Genomic DNA, 14,661 nt, shown 5'->3' on the forward strand with positions numbered 1-14,661 from the left:
GAGGATGAGAGGCTCTATAGTCAGAATGACTCTCTGGCCGACACTGCAGCACTATGACCAGATATGCATTTTTATTCAGGTCAAATGTCAGCTTTTTACGGGCTCTAAGAATAGCGAGCGTCCCTGGGCAGGAACAGAAAAAGGCCAAAGACTTGGGAGTTGGATTTCTCTCCCACTGGCATGCTAAGAGCTCTTGTCATACTCGAGGCTGAGAGATGTGTCATGTTCAGACTGACATCCCATCCAAACAGATTAATAGTAAGATACGTCCACATCGTCACTCCGGAAAGGGACCGTCTGAGCTGACAAAAACAGAACGGCCCCTTGGGGGACTAAGCTGTCTCTCCCGGTTTCGTTGTTACAGGCTTGGCTCCTGATGAGGTAGACTCAAACAATCCTTTTGCAGACTCCAGGGTTCACAAAAGTCACATCCTGCAAACGCGTGTGCTTACAAGATATGGATTTGGCTGAAGTAACCGAGTGGCGAGGGGAAGGGCAGAACAATGTCGCAATGCTTGAAACAATTTTGACTCATCTATATCTGCCTAATTGTTTGTTTCCTGAGTGACAACGCCAAGGCGCGACACAATGAGACAGGAAAGAGGGCGGAGATGAGCTCAGATCAGCACGCGCTCGTCTCTCTTCTATTTAAAAATGGGGAAACATGACCTGCGGGGCTGTCTTTGTATAATGAACAATATACTGCCCTGCCATAGCCATGCACTGTACCCATTTCATATCCTCATCGTGTCATCTCTCTCCTCTGCTGCCATAAGCACCCAAAGTGCACACTATTCTTAGCCAGCTCCCCCGCAGGTGAATTATGGATGAGATGAAAAGCTCGTAATGATATTTGGCTGATCAAGTATCATGCTAAAATGCCACTTAAAGTGTGATACGGCTCGCTGGGATGGACAGCGTTCCTCCCCACATCTCTCCCAAAGGGTGCGCAGCAGCACTGCAGACTGGGAGGGGAAAGACGAATCATCGAGGCAGCTGAACGGGCGAGATATGAGGCAGACGGTGAGGGTGACAGACAAACAGCCACGGTCATTGGGGGCAACCGGTAGGCAGAAACACTGTCTGGCCGTAGATAATAAGCGACCGCCTCACACGGTTATTGCGGCACGTCCGATGGCCGATCCCCCGGAGACCTCAATTCTCTGTCACTTAAAGCCACGTGCCAGCGTCTGACATGTGGCTCAGCCAGGTGTGTCTTGTTAATTTGGAAATTTATGTCTTTGACTTTTTCCGGATTTTCAAACACGCCCCACGAGGACAGGCAGCGCACCTAACAGTTATGCATTCGGTGTAAATGCGTGTCATGTATGCATCGTTGCTATGTGCTTGTAATATTTATCAGGTACATGCAAGTGCGTCACCTTTACAAGGTTATACGCCCGTTTCAGATCAATGCTATCTTTGAGAGAGACGTGTATTCCTGTAGACGCTGTTCAAGCTGCTCTATATGAAAGCATGACCTTGAAACAGAGCACGGTAAACAAGGTAGATCTTGTATGTTTTCTATGATGACATCAATCACTTTCTATATAGCGCTGAGGTTAGAAGGTCTCTGTTCCCACACACAGTACATCTGATGTTTGGAGTGACTCTGACAGCTTTATTTATTGGCTTAGCTTGGTGATTGGGCTACTTTGACCTCATGTTTCTGTAGTCATCTGTTTTCTTTATTTGCTTTGATTAAGTTAGAGTGAGTTGAGCTTCCAAGCCACCGTAGTTGTTACTGTAAATTCTATACTTTTTATGACCAGAAAGAGGAAAACATTCTTTTCCATTCACCGATCATTTTATTAGAACCATGAATAGGGATGGGTATTGATAAGATTTTCACGATTCCGATTCCATTTTCGATTCTGTTTAACGATTCGATTCTTTATCGATTCTTTTTTAAAAAAGGAGAACACTAAGGTCGATTAGCTTAGAACTTTGTTTTATATCTTCTCTTTGAACAAGATAGAAATTTAGGAGTAACATGGCCTTACAAACCCACAGTGAGATCTTAAGAGATCCAGCCTACGGCTCTTCAATGGGGTGTCACAGGGTCCCCAGGAAAAAAATGTAAATGTAAAATAATAAAATAAATATTCTTCTGTAGCAATAACAAAGTATAACATAAATTATTCTGTAGCAATTACACAAGAATATCCAGTAATGTCCCTGCCTACAATTAAACACATTCACTTACTGAAAATCATCTGCTGTGGCAAACGGGTGCAAGCCTTTGACCACAAACTGAGTCTCTGCTCGGTGACATTCGTCTATCCTGCCTGAAAGGAGACGCTGCCGGCAGACTGCAGCGAGAGCTGCCAGCATCTGAGCCAGACTCTGTCTCATCATGGTCACTAAATGCACAGTAATGGCAGGTTTGTAATAAGGCAGATCGCGCTAACATAATATGCACTGTTAGTTGATTATTTACCTGCCGCATTAACGGGAGAGGACGTGCAAACGTTACCGCTGCTGCTGGGTTGAGATTCACGAGTCCGGAGCGGAATTAAAAACACGACATTCATTTAAGGTCATCGCGTGTTTTGTGAGCAAATGCTTTTGCATATTCGTAGTGTTTCCTAAGTGAAATATCTACTTTGCAAGTATTGCACGTTGCCCTGTTGTCATCCGTTCTCGTAAAGTATAACCAAACTTTTGAGCGTTTGAGCCGCTTAGGCGCCGTGTTTCCTGCCAGGTAAATGACGCTCCGCAATGTGGTGACGTCATTCGGGGTGACTGGAATCGATAAGGGAATCGTTTGTAAAAATGGCAAACAATCCCAAGGAAGTGTAACAGTGGGAACCGGTTCTCAACAAGAACCGGTTTTCGATACCCATCCCTAACCATGAGTTAAACTGTTAACTCAATATCTTGATACATTTAGGCATGTAGATGTGGTCACGGCATCCTGCTGACGTTCACACCATGACTGGGGAACAGTGAATGTGGCATGGTTGTTGGGACCGAACAGACTGGTCATCAGGGTTTACAGAGGACAGTCTAAAAAGGAGAGCAGGTTAAATAAAAATACTTTTACAACCAAGATGTGGAGGAGTGTCTGTCTGAAAGCATAATACATCAAACCTTGAAGCAGGTTGGGCTACAGGTGCAGAAGACTGTATTGTGGTGCCACTGGTTCATTCGGGCTCACCCAAATTGGATGATAGAAGACTGCCTGGTCTGATGAGTCTCAATCTGTGCTGTGCATTTGGATTGTAGGGTCAGAATTTAGTGTAGTCGCTATAAAGGCATGGATCCATGCTTCCTTGCATCAGTGGTTCAAGTTGTTGTGGGGGTTACCTTGGACCCCTTGGTCCCCTTGGTGATCTCCATCCCATTATGACCTCCTTGTGCCCATCTTCTGATGGTTGCTTCCAGAAGGCTCAAATCATCTTAAACAGGTTTCTAGAACACAACAGCAGCTCACTGTGCTCCAGTGGCCTCCATCGTTACTAGAGATTCACATCATACATGTGCAGCTAACAAATCTGCAGAAAATGAGCAATGTCAACATGTTAATATGGACCAAAATCTCTGAAGAATGTTTCCAGCACCTTGTTGAATCTGTTGAAGCGGATCCAACCCAGAACTTACCAAATAGCGGTCGCTGGGTGTGTAGTCAGTCGCACGTGAGTTTCAACAAGCGTCTGTATTTGACAGTTGATTATTATTATTATTATTATTATTATTATTATTATTATTATTATTATTATTATTATGTGACTGAATGGAAAAGAACATTTCCTTCTTTACTTCTACCCAAAAAAGTGAATCAATGAACAACAAAGAACAGTTCTTTGACTCAACAGTGAAATGATGAATAATGGGTTTAAGATGACATATTGTTTTAAAAGTCTGTCCTGTTTACGGTTTTAGGCCAGGACACATACTGAGATTCATCATTTCTATTGAAATAGATATTGCAATAAATCACATTGCATCTTTACATTTTTACATATTACTGTTCCCAAAATGTGGAAATGTCTAAGCAGAGGGAGTGCGTACAGCACCCTGTAGAGCACGTTCTAATACGTTAAAATGGCAGTTTGTGTTCCAGGTTAATGACCAGGTTAATTAGCATATTAACCCCTTTTGGGTTATTGATGGTGGAGGAACACCTGGGTGTTTGCAGCAGTGCATTGTGACCAAACAATGGTAAGTGCTGACATGCTGCTGTGCAGTTGTTGCAGGCTGTACAGCCAACAGAGGATTCTGTGCATCTGGCCCAGAACTCGGAGACATAATGGATATTAATGAGAGTTTGTTCTGACAGTTGTTGTCCATTTTTTAGTGTTTACGTGCCATTTCAGTAATTCAGCCAACTCCTCAACACCACTACTTGTCGTGTGCGAACTTAATTACGTCTCCGGGGATTACGTTTGAGTCGACTGCCATGTTCAAAGCCTCCTTGATGCCAGGCGCAGCATGACCTGTGCAGGTGTGGCTTTACTGTTCGCAGGGAGGGGTTTAAACACTTCCAGCAGGGGTGCTAAAGGAAATCATCACAAGCATGAATACTAAGTGACCTAAAAGTCCACACTGGTACATCTCAAATATGTGCTTTGCGATGGTCCAATGAAAGGAATCGGGGCATAATATTAGAGGAAATGTGAGGCATTAATGGTATTTGACATTAGGTTTGGTGGAGGTGTCTTTAAATTAGGTTTCATGGCGGATGTGTGCGTACAACATCCAAATCCTCTCTTTTTTTCTCTTAATATTATTGTGCCTGGAAAGAAATTTGCGGCTACTCCATGGGGGCCGCTAGATCACTGTCAGATGTGACACAGTGTAAGCTGCTGTTTGTTTTCACAGCTTCTTTTCATAGTCGATGAGTTTGCTTCGACATGACAGATACCAGGGAGAACATCAGTCTGCTGTGCCCTTCAGAGATGTCCCCTGAAAATAAGTGTTTGTGCGATAGACAGCAGCAAACAGAGCTCCTCTGCGCTTTCATATTTTCACCACATTTCAAGTGTTTCTTTTCTTTTCCACGTCTGAAATAAATCGCACATTTACACTCAAAGCAGTCTGGACTCGCCCAGGTAGGACCCGAGTGCCACGGGACCACTTATTCATTCTGCTTATGAGTTACTACCACAGGACGTGATGAAATTCAACCTCTAAAAACGAATAATAAAAACACACAGATTCATTTAAGATCCACTGACTCCGACTGCTGCCTGAGAGGGAAAAAACTGTCCAAGCAGCAAGCTATGTAAATGTAGCCACAGCCAAAATCACTTTGGCCCCTGCCACGCAGGTTATTTACGAGCTCTCATTAGTAAATGACTTTCACACAGTCCTGTATACGGCATCGTCTCTGCTTTCACTTCATACTGTAAAAATGAAAATCCACAGAATTAATGTTCTGGAAAATATAGTCGTAATAAAAAGTCCCGCAAACGCTTGTGCGCCGCCAAAAACGTTTCCCCCTATTCGCTCAAATCAGCACAATTAACCTGCAGGAGAGAACACGGTGTTTCGATTTATTACCGCCCACAGGCACGGCGACGGGCATCTGTTCAGTGAGACTGCGTTTAGGCTGACAGGGATTCTGTTGCTGTGACTGCAACCACGGGCCGCCTCGCAGACGAGAACATGTGAACAAGAGTGACACGGCGAGCGCAAAAACGGCGCTTTAAGTTTAGTTGCGCATCACCCCAGAGCCCCAAACGTGTGCCGAGCTGTGCATCAGCCTCATCACAGGTGATACCATCTGCTGTTTCGGGCGAATGATTGAATGACTGCTGAGTGGATGGCATATTGCTGCCTGGCAGGTGGAGACGTTAAAGCCGTCCCGGGAGAGTCCGCGGTACGTGTTGAACACTCCCCCTGCCTCTGTTGACATCTTCAGGACGCGCCAGTCAAGCACTTCTGAAGCGCTTCGTCCTCTGCGCGCGCCGACAAGGAAGCTGCTGTGGGAAAACACGCCGTCACACGTGATACACCATCTGCACGCTGGCATGCGGGGCCTGGGGTTGCACTGGGTGGTACTGCATTAATAATGTTTCAGCAGCACTAACTTGGCTTTAGAAACAAAGTGACCAATAATGTGGTCTCCACCTGAAGGCCTTACGTTCTGACACTTCTCAGTCGATCCCTTCATGTTCCCGTACCTTAACTTTAGTCTTTCGTATCCTTTCATATATCTGGATTACAATACTGGTGCATTTTAAAGAGATCAAGTACATTAAGTCAAAGGAGGGATGTTGCTTCTCTTTATGCTGATTTTCAAAACATGAGGCCCAAAGTAGAAATGCTAACTGCACAAAATTCAGGTAAGAAATACATTAGATCAGGTTGTCACAGTTTACAATGGACCAACTTCAAAAAATTCTCCTTAACTAATCACAAGAAGCACTAGCTTTGAAAGCTAGCTAACAGCCAGGTGATTGGATGATTCACCCAGAGCTAGGTGTTTCTGCTGTGGGCCAATCAGACTGTAGTTTGTCTAAACGCACACAGCCCAGAGTCGGGAATGATAGATCCAGAAATCCTGGTATTATTTAGGACTCTGGCTTTTTTCCTGCAGAGGAGGCAATCTTTCACATGTGTGGCACCTTGCTGCGAAGTATTATTAATCTGCAGTTGCTAGTGCCATTTTTCTTTGTTGCTGTTTGCTGAGACAAAACCAAGAGATTGAACAATTTGATTGGGAAGACCAGCCCAGTCCTGCGAGGGGAACCTCTGCATGCAGCAGCACCCCCCTCTTCTTTGGTTAGCTAGAGGAGCGCGCTGTTAGAAACTCAGAATGAGGAAGTCCTCCTGTGAATGCAGGAAGTCCTTACTTCCTGTTACCATCCAGATATCCAGTCAATTCACCAACTTCCACTAATTACAGTAAAATGACTTTCTCCCCATCAACATCATCAATGAAGTTGATAGTTAACCTTTAGCAGCTGACTCTCATTGCACGTTTTAATCCTGTTACTTTATAATAATGGCTACATTATGTTGCGGAATCAATCAATGTAGAGCAGTGACACAAACCACGGAGGCCCAGAAGAGTGCAGTCAAACGATGAGTTTATTAACACACAGGAGAGAAAACATCAGCATATGTCTTCTGACAAAAATACATGTTGTGAACACTTTTACAGCAGTGAGGTATCCGCCCCTCCAAGGCGTAAAAATAGGTTAAAGACATTAGTTACAGTAAATGGTACATCTTAGATGGCTATAAACAGACATAGAACTTCTCATTTCTATAACGCCTTCCAAACAAGGTAATAACTTCAAGCCTTCAGGGTCTCTGAGGGCTGGTTATTGACTCCGGTCATCTGTTACTAAGTAGACTAAAATGCAGTTAGAAGCTAAATGAGTTAAGGCCTCAGGTCTGGCACATTTCGAGATTATGTGTATTGTAAGCATGTATTGCAGTTATCCTTCTATGCTCTAGTCTTTAACACGATAGATTGTGAAGACGTCGCGCTTCACAAAGCTTAAGACCCTCTGTAGACTGAGCAACAATGAATGAGCACAAATATTATACAATGTGCATGAAATACTTCTGGCTGTACCTGTAATAAAAGTTAACATAATGGAAGGATCCTCAAATGAACATCTTCAATAAACAACTTTAATGCAATATCAATACTGTGAGAAATATTATTAAATGAAATAATGCTGTAAAGAATGTTATTAATGCAATTATAATGATGCAGGTTATATGGAGGCAATAAAAGAATTTCTGTATCTCCACAATTATTATAAAATACACGAAGATGAGAAATACCGTACTTTCACGACCATAAGGCGCACTTAAAAGCCTTCGATTTTCTTCAAAAAGTGCGGCGCGCCCTATAGCGCAGTGCGCCCTGTGTGTTGTAAGGAGGACGTAGTAGAGAACACCATGAGAACGCTAAAGGGTGAAGTGTGGGCGTTGATCGTATATACCGGACAATCGCACATACCTGTATAAAAGGACAGGTATGTGCATTATGTGGAACATCGTTGTTTTAACAACCCTGAAAATGGCAAAGAGACACGCTTATGAAGCACAGTTTAAACTGAAGGCCATCAGCTATGCGGAGGAACATGGAAATCGAGCAGCCGCGAGAGAATTTAAGATTAACGAATCGATGGTTCGCAAATGGAGGAAGCTAGAAAACAAGCTCCGGCAGGTCAAGAAAACGCAGCTGAGTTTCCGCGGACATAAGGCGAGGTGGCCCGAGTTGGAGGAAAGACTCGAGCGGTGGATCATCGAGCAAAGAACGAGCGGGAGAAGCGTTTCGACGGTCACCATTCGGCTAAAAGCAGTTTCACTAGCTGAAGAGATGAACATTGAACATTTCCAAGGAGGTCCGTCTTGGTGCTTTCGTTTTATGAAACGGTGCCATTTTTCCATCCGGACCAGGACTACGGTAGCGCAGCAACTTCCAGCGGATTATAAGGAAAAGCTGGCCATCTTCCGCTCCTACTGCAGCAAACACATCGGCGACAAAAACATCCAGCCCAGCCACATCACAAACATGGACGAGGTCCCGCTCACTTTTGACATCCCGGTGAGTCACACTGTGGAGAAGAAGGGGACCAGCACGGTAGCGATACGCACAACGGGGCACGAAAAGTCTTCTTTTCACTGTTGTGCTTGGCTGCCATGCTAATGGACAGAAACTGCCGCCTATGGTGATTTTTAAGCGAAAGACTTTGCCTAAAGAGAAGTTTCCAGCAGGAATCATCATTAAGGCAAATGAAAAGGGCTGGATGGATGAGGAAATGATGAAAGACTGGCTGAGGGAGGTGTATGTAAGGAGACCAGGTGGTTTTTTCCACGCATCACCATCGCTCTTAATCTGTGACTCTATGCGTGCCCATCTCACAGCCGATGTGAAAAAACTAGTGAAACAAATGAACTGTGAGCTTGCTGTCATTCCGGGAGGCCTGACAAAGGAACTCCAACCGCTGGACATCGGTGTGAACCGCCCGTTCAAAGTAAGGCTGCGAGCGGCCTGGGAGCGATGGATGACCGTGGAGACCACAGTTTCACAAGAGTGGAAGGCAGCGCCGGGCGAGTTACGCCACAATTTGCCAATGGATTGTAGATGCTTGGGCTAACATGTCTGCTGGCACTGTTGTTCGAGCTTTCGCAAAAGCCGGCATCGTTTCCGAGGAGCCGCACGGCACGGAAAGTGACTCTGACAGTGAAGACAGTGAACCTGGCATGTTTGATGGAGATTTAGCGCAGCTGTTCAATTCAGACACAGAGGATGAGGACTTCGATGGGTTTGATTGATGATAAAAATGTGAGTACCAAACTTTGTTTTGCTCCTGCTTTATTTTTAAATACGCACACTTGTATGCTTGTGTGTTGTTGATGATGACGATTACCGGTAATAGAAATGTGAGTAAGGTACCGAACTCAGGTTTGCTCCCGCTTTATTTTTAAATACGCATACGGTACTTGTATGCGCCCTATGATCCAGTGCGCCTTATGTGTGTGTTAAATACAGTAATGGCACACATAACTGAGACTGCGCCTTTTAGTACAGTGCGTCTTATGGTCGTGAAAATACGGTATTATTATCAGTAGTAGAAGCAGTAAATAATGTTCATGTTTTCTTAATGAAATCATTCAATTCTGTTCTCATACAGGGATCAGAGGAGTATTGTAAATTCATTTAATTGATTCATTTCACCTCAAATTGTACATAAATACATTACTTAGAAAAATGTAGTGTCACACTATACCTTAGTAGATTACACTATGTAGGCCTTTGAAATAGGGAAGCATTGTTTGGTCTCATGAAAGGAGTTAGCATGACTTCCTCACTGCGCCTGTCTGGAGCTGTAAGCTGCAAACTCGCTGCTTTCCACTGCAAATGCAAACCAAATACTTAAAGCATGAAAATCTAAAAACAATACATTGCTACCAAGAATTGAGTGCATTTATTTGGTGATATCTTTGACTGTATTTTGAGTATTTTGAAATAAAATATAAATTGCTTCATTTTCAACAGATATTATTCATCTTCACTTTACATTTCACCCTTTGCTTGCTTTGAGATGTTCAGCATCAACATACATTACAACAGCTTTCTTTTTAAAAACAAACCAGCAGGCTAAACAAAGCAGAGCTGCTGTTACCAGCTGTGGTACATAAAGATGAATAATAGTTAAAAACATATTGTCAGATTTCTGCCTTTGGATATTTTGCAGCACACTTCTAATAAACAAAAACAGAAAAAAAAGATGAATGTGTACATGCATGATAAATCCGTGCAGCCAGTCATGCTTGAATGTTTGCTTGAGAACGTGCTGTAATCGTAACAGAGAACACGGAGCGCAGAACAGAACCTGAACAGCACATTTGCATGCAGAACTGAAAGGTCCAGTTTGTGCGCAGGAATAATTCATGGATTAAGTCTATTGTGTTTCCAGATCTGTGCAGGTAAGCGACAGGCGTCGTTTACATTCCTGTGGCTTTTGACTGCGAGCGTCCTGCAGGGATGAAGCTGTGTTTTTCCTGTTGCCTGCTGATGTCATATCCCTGCAGAAAACAAACCGAGTGTGTTTCCTGTTGATGGGAGCGCGTCAGCTCCCATCTGTTCGTGCAATCACACACGCACAGACAAAAACTCTCACTGACCGCACCTTTGTCCTCCCGTCGAAGTCATCCCCAACATAGCCATTATGTCAGCTGGCTGTCCACCGCTGCAGATATCACCTTTCCACAGCTCCCAGTGTGGTGAGTAACGGTCCTCTGGAAGCACAGAGTAGCTGCAAATCAGCAATGTGCAGAAATGTGGTGTCCAAGTTCCAGTATGAGGGAAAATCCCCAGTATGAGTTAAGTGCTTTACATTTGCATTTCAGAACAGTATATTCAAGCTTTGGGATTTGGAGCCGCAGCAGTTACTATTTGTTACATCCAGGAAAAAAGATGTGTATTCAGCTTGAGAAGCACTTAAAGATGAAGAGGTTAGAAATAAGCAGACGTGCTGGGGGAGAAGAAAACACGTCTGCTGTGTTCTCAGAGTACGACAAAAACAATACCAGATAAATACAATTGTTTGCTGATGATCATGCCGACACTTTCTGATTCATTTGACAGGAAGTCTTTACATGCAAGCGCATAAAAACGCTGCAGAGGTTGTTTCGTACTCGCGCAGTTTGAATCGTCCTCAGTCGTGTCAGAGGAAATGGAGCCGTTTGCACAGGCGGGAGCCCACACAGCACCACCTCTGACTAAAACCCAGTACAACTGTATGTGTCTGTATGTGCGCCTCTCTTTGCATTTGTCACAGCCTGTATTGAGGTATGGAAGGTCACCCGTGCATGAGCCTAATGTGCGCTTGTGCGTCTGCGTGGGAGGCCACAGCTTGACTCCTAGTGTTGACACTGGCGCGGTGACAGTGCAAATGCTCGGCTGTGTCAATGACTGGGAGTCACACCCCACCTGCCCCTTTGCGGAGAGCGAATATTAATAATTCAAAGTGATCTCGACTGCTTCTGAGGCTGCTACCCGTTGCCCTGGGATGAGCTGATATTGCTGCTGCATGAAAGGCCACCAACAGGCAAAAGGCAGAGGAGGAAAAACTGTGATGCGCGGCTAAAAGGCACCCCCGAGGTTCCTGCTATCAGCTCAGCTGTGGTGATAGAATTATATTGCTTCGAGAAAGCAAAAGCCCTCTTTGTGTGCATATAGAAAGCCACGTCTATTAGAACGCTCAGTGTGTACACACACGACTGATTTCTTATTTTGAGTCTGTTAACCTATCGGTAACCCTGAAAATGATATAAACGTTCTACTGTCCACCTGCTCTGTCCATTCTTTTCAAAATTCTCGGTTTTCGAGCTGAAGCTATAGGTTAGTGCCAAACAAAATCTCTGTGTCAAAGTGGCTTCCCACCCACAGAGAGAAATGGATGGTAAAAAGAGGCTGGGCCGGCCCGATGTTGTGTCGCTGGGTTTTCATGCTCTGATCCCCGTAGCGAGATGGGGTGATGCCTAATCTAACTCACACTGCTAGCCTGATGCATCTGCTTTTACCCTGCTGGCACATGAACTACCTTAATCTATCCGAGTGATGTCACACGATAGCAGCTATCATGTGACATCGTGCTCAGAAACCACCGAGGCAAAGACATAAACAACAGCATTCGGCCTCCCGCCCTACCCTACCCCTATCCCCGCATAGCAAGATTAGCTTTTATCAAACTGACATCTTGTTGTCTTTGGCAGGTGAGGATCGTCTCACACAAACAGATTAAAGGGAAAAGCTGAGTTATAATGTCATTTGAATGCAGCAGCAACAACATCCCGAGATGCTCAAAGACAAGAATAAAGCCTGTCACAGAAATTTAAACACAGTACCATCCTGGGAAGGGAAATACACCAGTGCAAACTAAACAAGGTACACTGTGGAATAGTTCACTGACTGTATGAGGTAGACGAAGAAAGATTTGGATTTTGGGCGACTCTTCTTTACACGTGGGAGGTTTTTTTGAGCACAAACGACCGGCTTACGCTCAGATTTAAGACCACACAAGGGTTTTTTTGAGCCAATCGGAGGTGGCCTTGCTGGTGTATCTTGGATCATTGTCCCGCTCCATAACCCAAGTGTGTTTGAGCTTTATAGCACAAACTCATGGCCAGACATTTCCATCAGGATTGACAGAGAGCAGAATTCATGATTCCATCAAATACAGCAAGACGTCCAGATCCTAAAGCAGCAGAGCCGACCGAGACCGTGACGATGCCACCGCCGTGTTTCACTGCTTTTTATTACGTGCTGTGTTAGCTTCATGACAGATATGATGAGAAAAACCTCGTCAGGAAGTGTTTTGGCAAATGTGAGATAAGCCTTTGTGTTCTTTTTGGTCTACAGTGGTTTTAGTCTTGGAGGTCTAATCTCAATAAATCAATAAAATGCTTCACTCAGGAAGACTTGAACCTAGTGGGACTATAAACTCACCAGGAACATGTTTACTGGCTCTGGAGTGAAATGATTGTTTTCCCATAGACTTCTCGACTTCTTCTTGAGAGTGATCCGTATGGCAGAACGCTGCTGCAGGACTGCTCTCCCGTCCCTACAGGACATTTACGTCAAGAGATGCTGGACTCAGATTTTGAAGGACCCGTCCCATTCCAGCAACGAGCTGTTCCAGCTTCTGAAAGCAGGCAGAAGGTTCTGCACCATCCGAACAAGAACAGAGAGGCTCAAGAGGAGTTTTTATCCTCAGGCCGTTCGTGTGTTGGATCAGCCCTTAAAGTCTATGAGTGAGGCATCGGTAAAATGATGCCTGTGTGATACTATGCTGCTGTTTAGCAGGTAAAATTCACAAGGTATGAATACAAAGCAACTCATTTTAAAGTCATTACATGATTGGAGTTTTAGAGGCTACAGCTGATCATAACGTTGGTATTTAGTATAAAGTGACTGACTCACTCCCCTCACATTACCACAGTTGCCAAAAACTCAGTGATGTAATGAAACCAGAAATTTTCCTCTACGTCAGCCAACCACAAGATGACCCCAATCACTACATGCCTTGTACGCAGCAAATACAACACATTTTGTTGAGGTTAGTATGAGAATGATTGTGTTCTACTTAACTTGTGAACATGGAAACTGAAGTAGTGACAACCACATGAAACAGGTTTCTGTCTGTAGTGCAACATTAAAAGGAGGAAACACCAGCAGTGAGTAAGATCTGACCTGAAAAAGCCTCGACTCTTCCCTGGGACTGTGCAAACTCTTCAGGAAGACACTTTTACCACCTCCAGGGAGCGCTTATCGTTTTAGCTTGTCAGCTGGTCCCACTCTTATCAACACTAATATCTCAACTGCAGGAAAAGTTTATTAAATCTGAATAAAAGTTCACCTGAACTCAAGAATGAACTTATTAAAATGTGTCGGTCAAAGGTTCCCGTGACTGCAAAACATATTGTTGGGAATTACTACAGAATTCAAATGATAATAAAATAATGTTTTACATGTAAAAGCTACGAGTTCAGCTTGACTGAGACATTTTATTGTCCTGAAAAATCTTTTTTTTGTTTTGCATTTTTACATGTATTCACTCAGGAAAGTGAGGTTGTGTCTTAATTGCACTTTCACTGAATTAACGACATGAAACTTTGGTGTCTGTGTGGCTTTGGCAGCCGGTCGTCCAGTACAGCGTCACAGAGAGTAACTACATACATTAAGAGTCCGGACAGTCATGGAGGAATGGAGACTACAACCGGAACAGATGGAGGCAGACGTGATGAGAAACTGGGCCACTGAACAACTTTTATGTAGAAATCTCTGGGAGGAGTCTGAAAAGCTAAAGTCGGCGGGTCCTAGCCTTGCCCCGAAAGAAGCCAATTAACCCTGGAAATGTCATGTTATTGAATGTATGCACATTCATGTCTGAGATTCACAAGAAGCAGGCTGCTGATCATTTTTCTTGGCTAGCTGTATCCATAATGTTACACAGCAAATTCAAAAGTGTTAAATTTTTTGGTGTTAGAGTAAAAGTAGAGTTACTTTTACTCTAAGCAGAGTCACATTCTTTTAATGTAACTCTGAGGTGTAAAATGATAGTAGTTAAAATCGAGTGTTAAAAATGAGTGTTTCTCTGTCAAATCTGGAGGTGTTACAATGGAAACATTAACTCTTGACCTCTTAACTCTGAACTCCTACAGGGGCTATGACACCAACAGAGT

Source organism: Haplochromis burtoni, unplaced genomic scaffold (genome assembly GCF_018398535.1).
Source record: "Haplochromis burtoni strain Fernald_Lab_line unplaced genomic scaffold, NCSU_Asbu1 Contig_22, whole genome shotgun sequence".
Lineage (NCBI taxonomy): Eukaryota > Metazoa > Chordata > Actinopteri > Cichliformes > Cichlidae > Haplochromis > Haplochromis burtoni.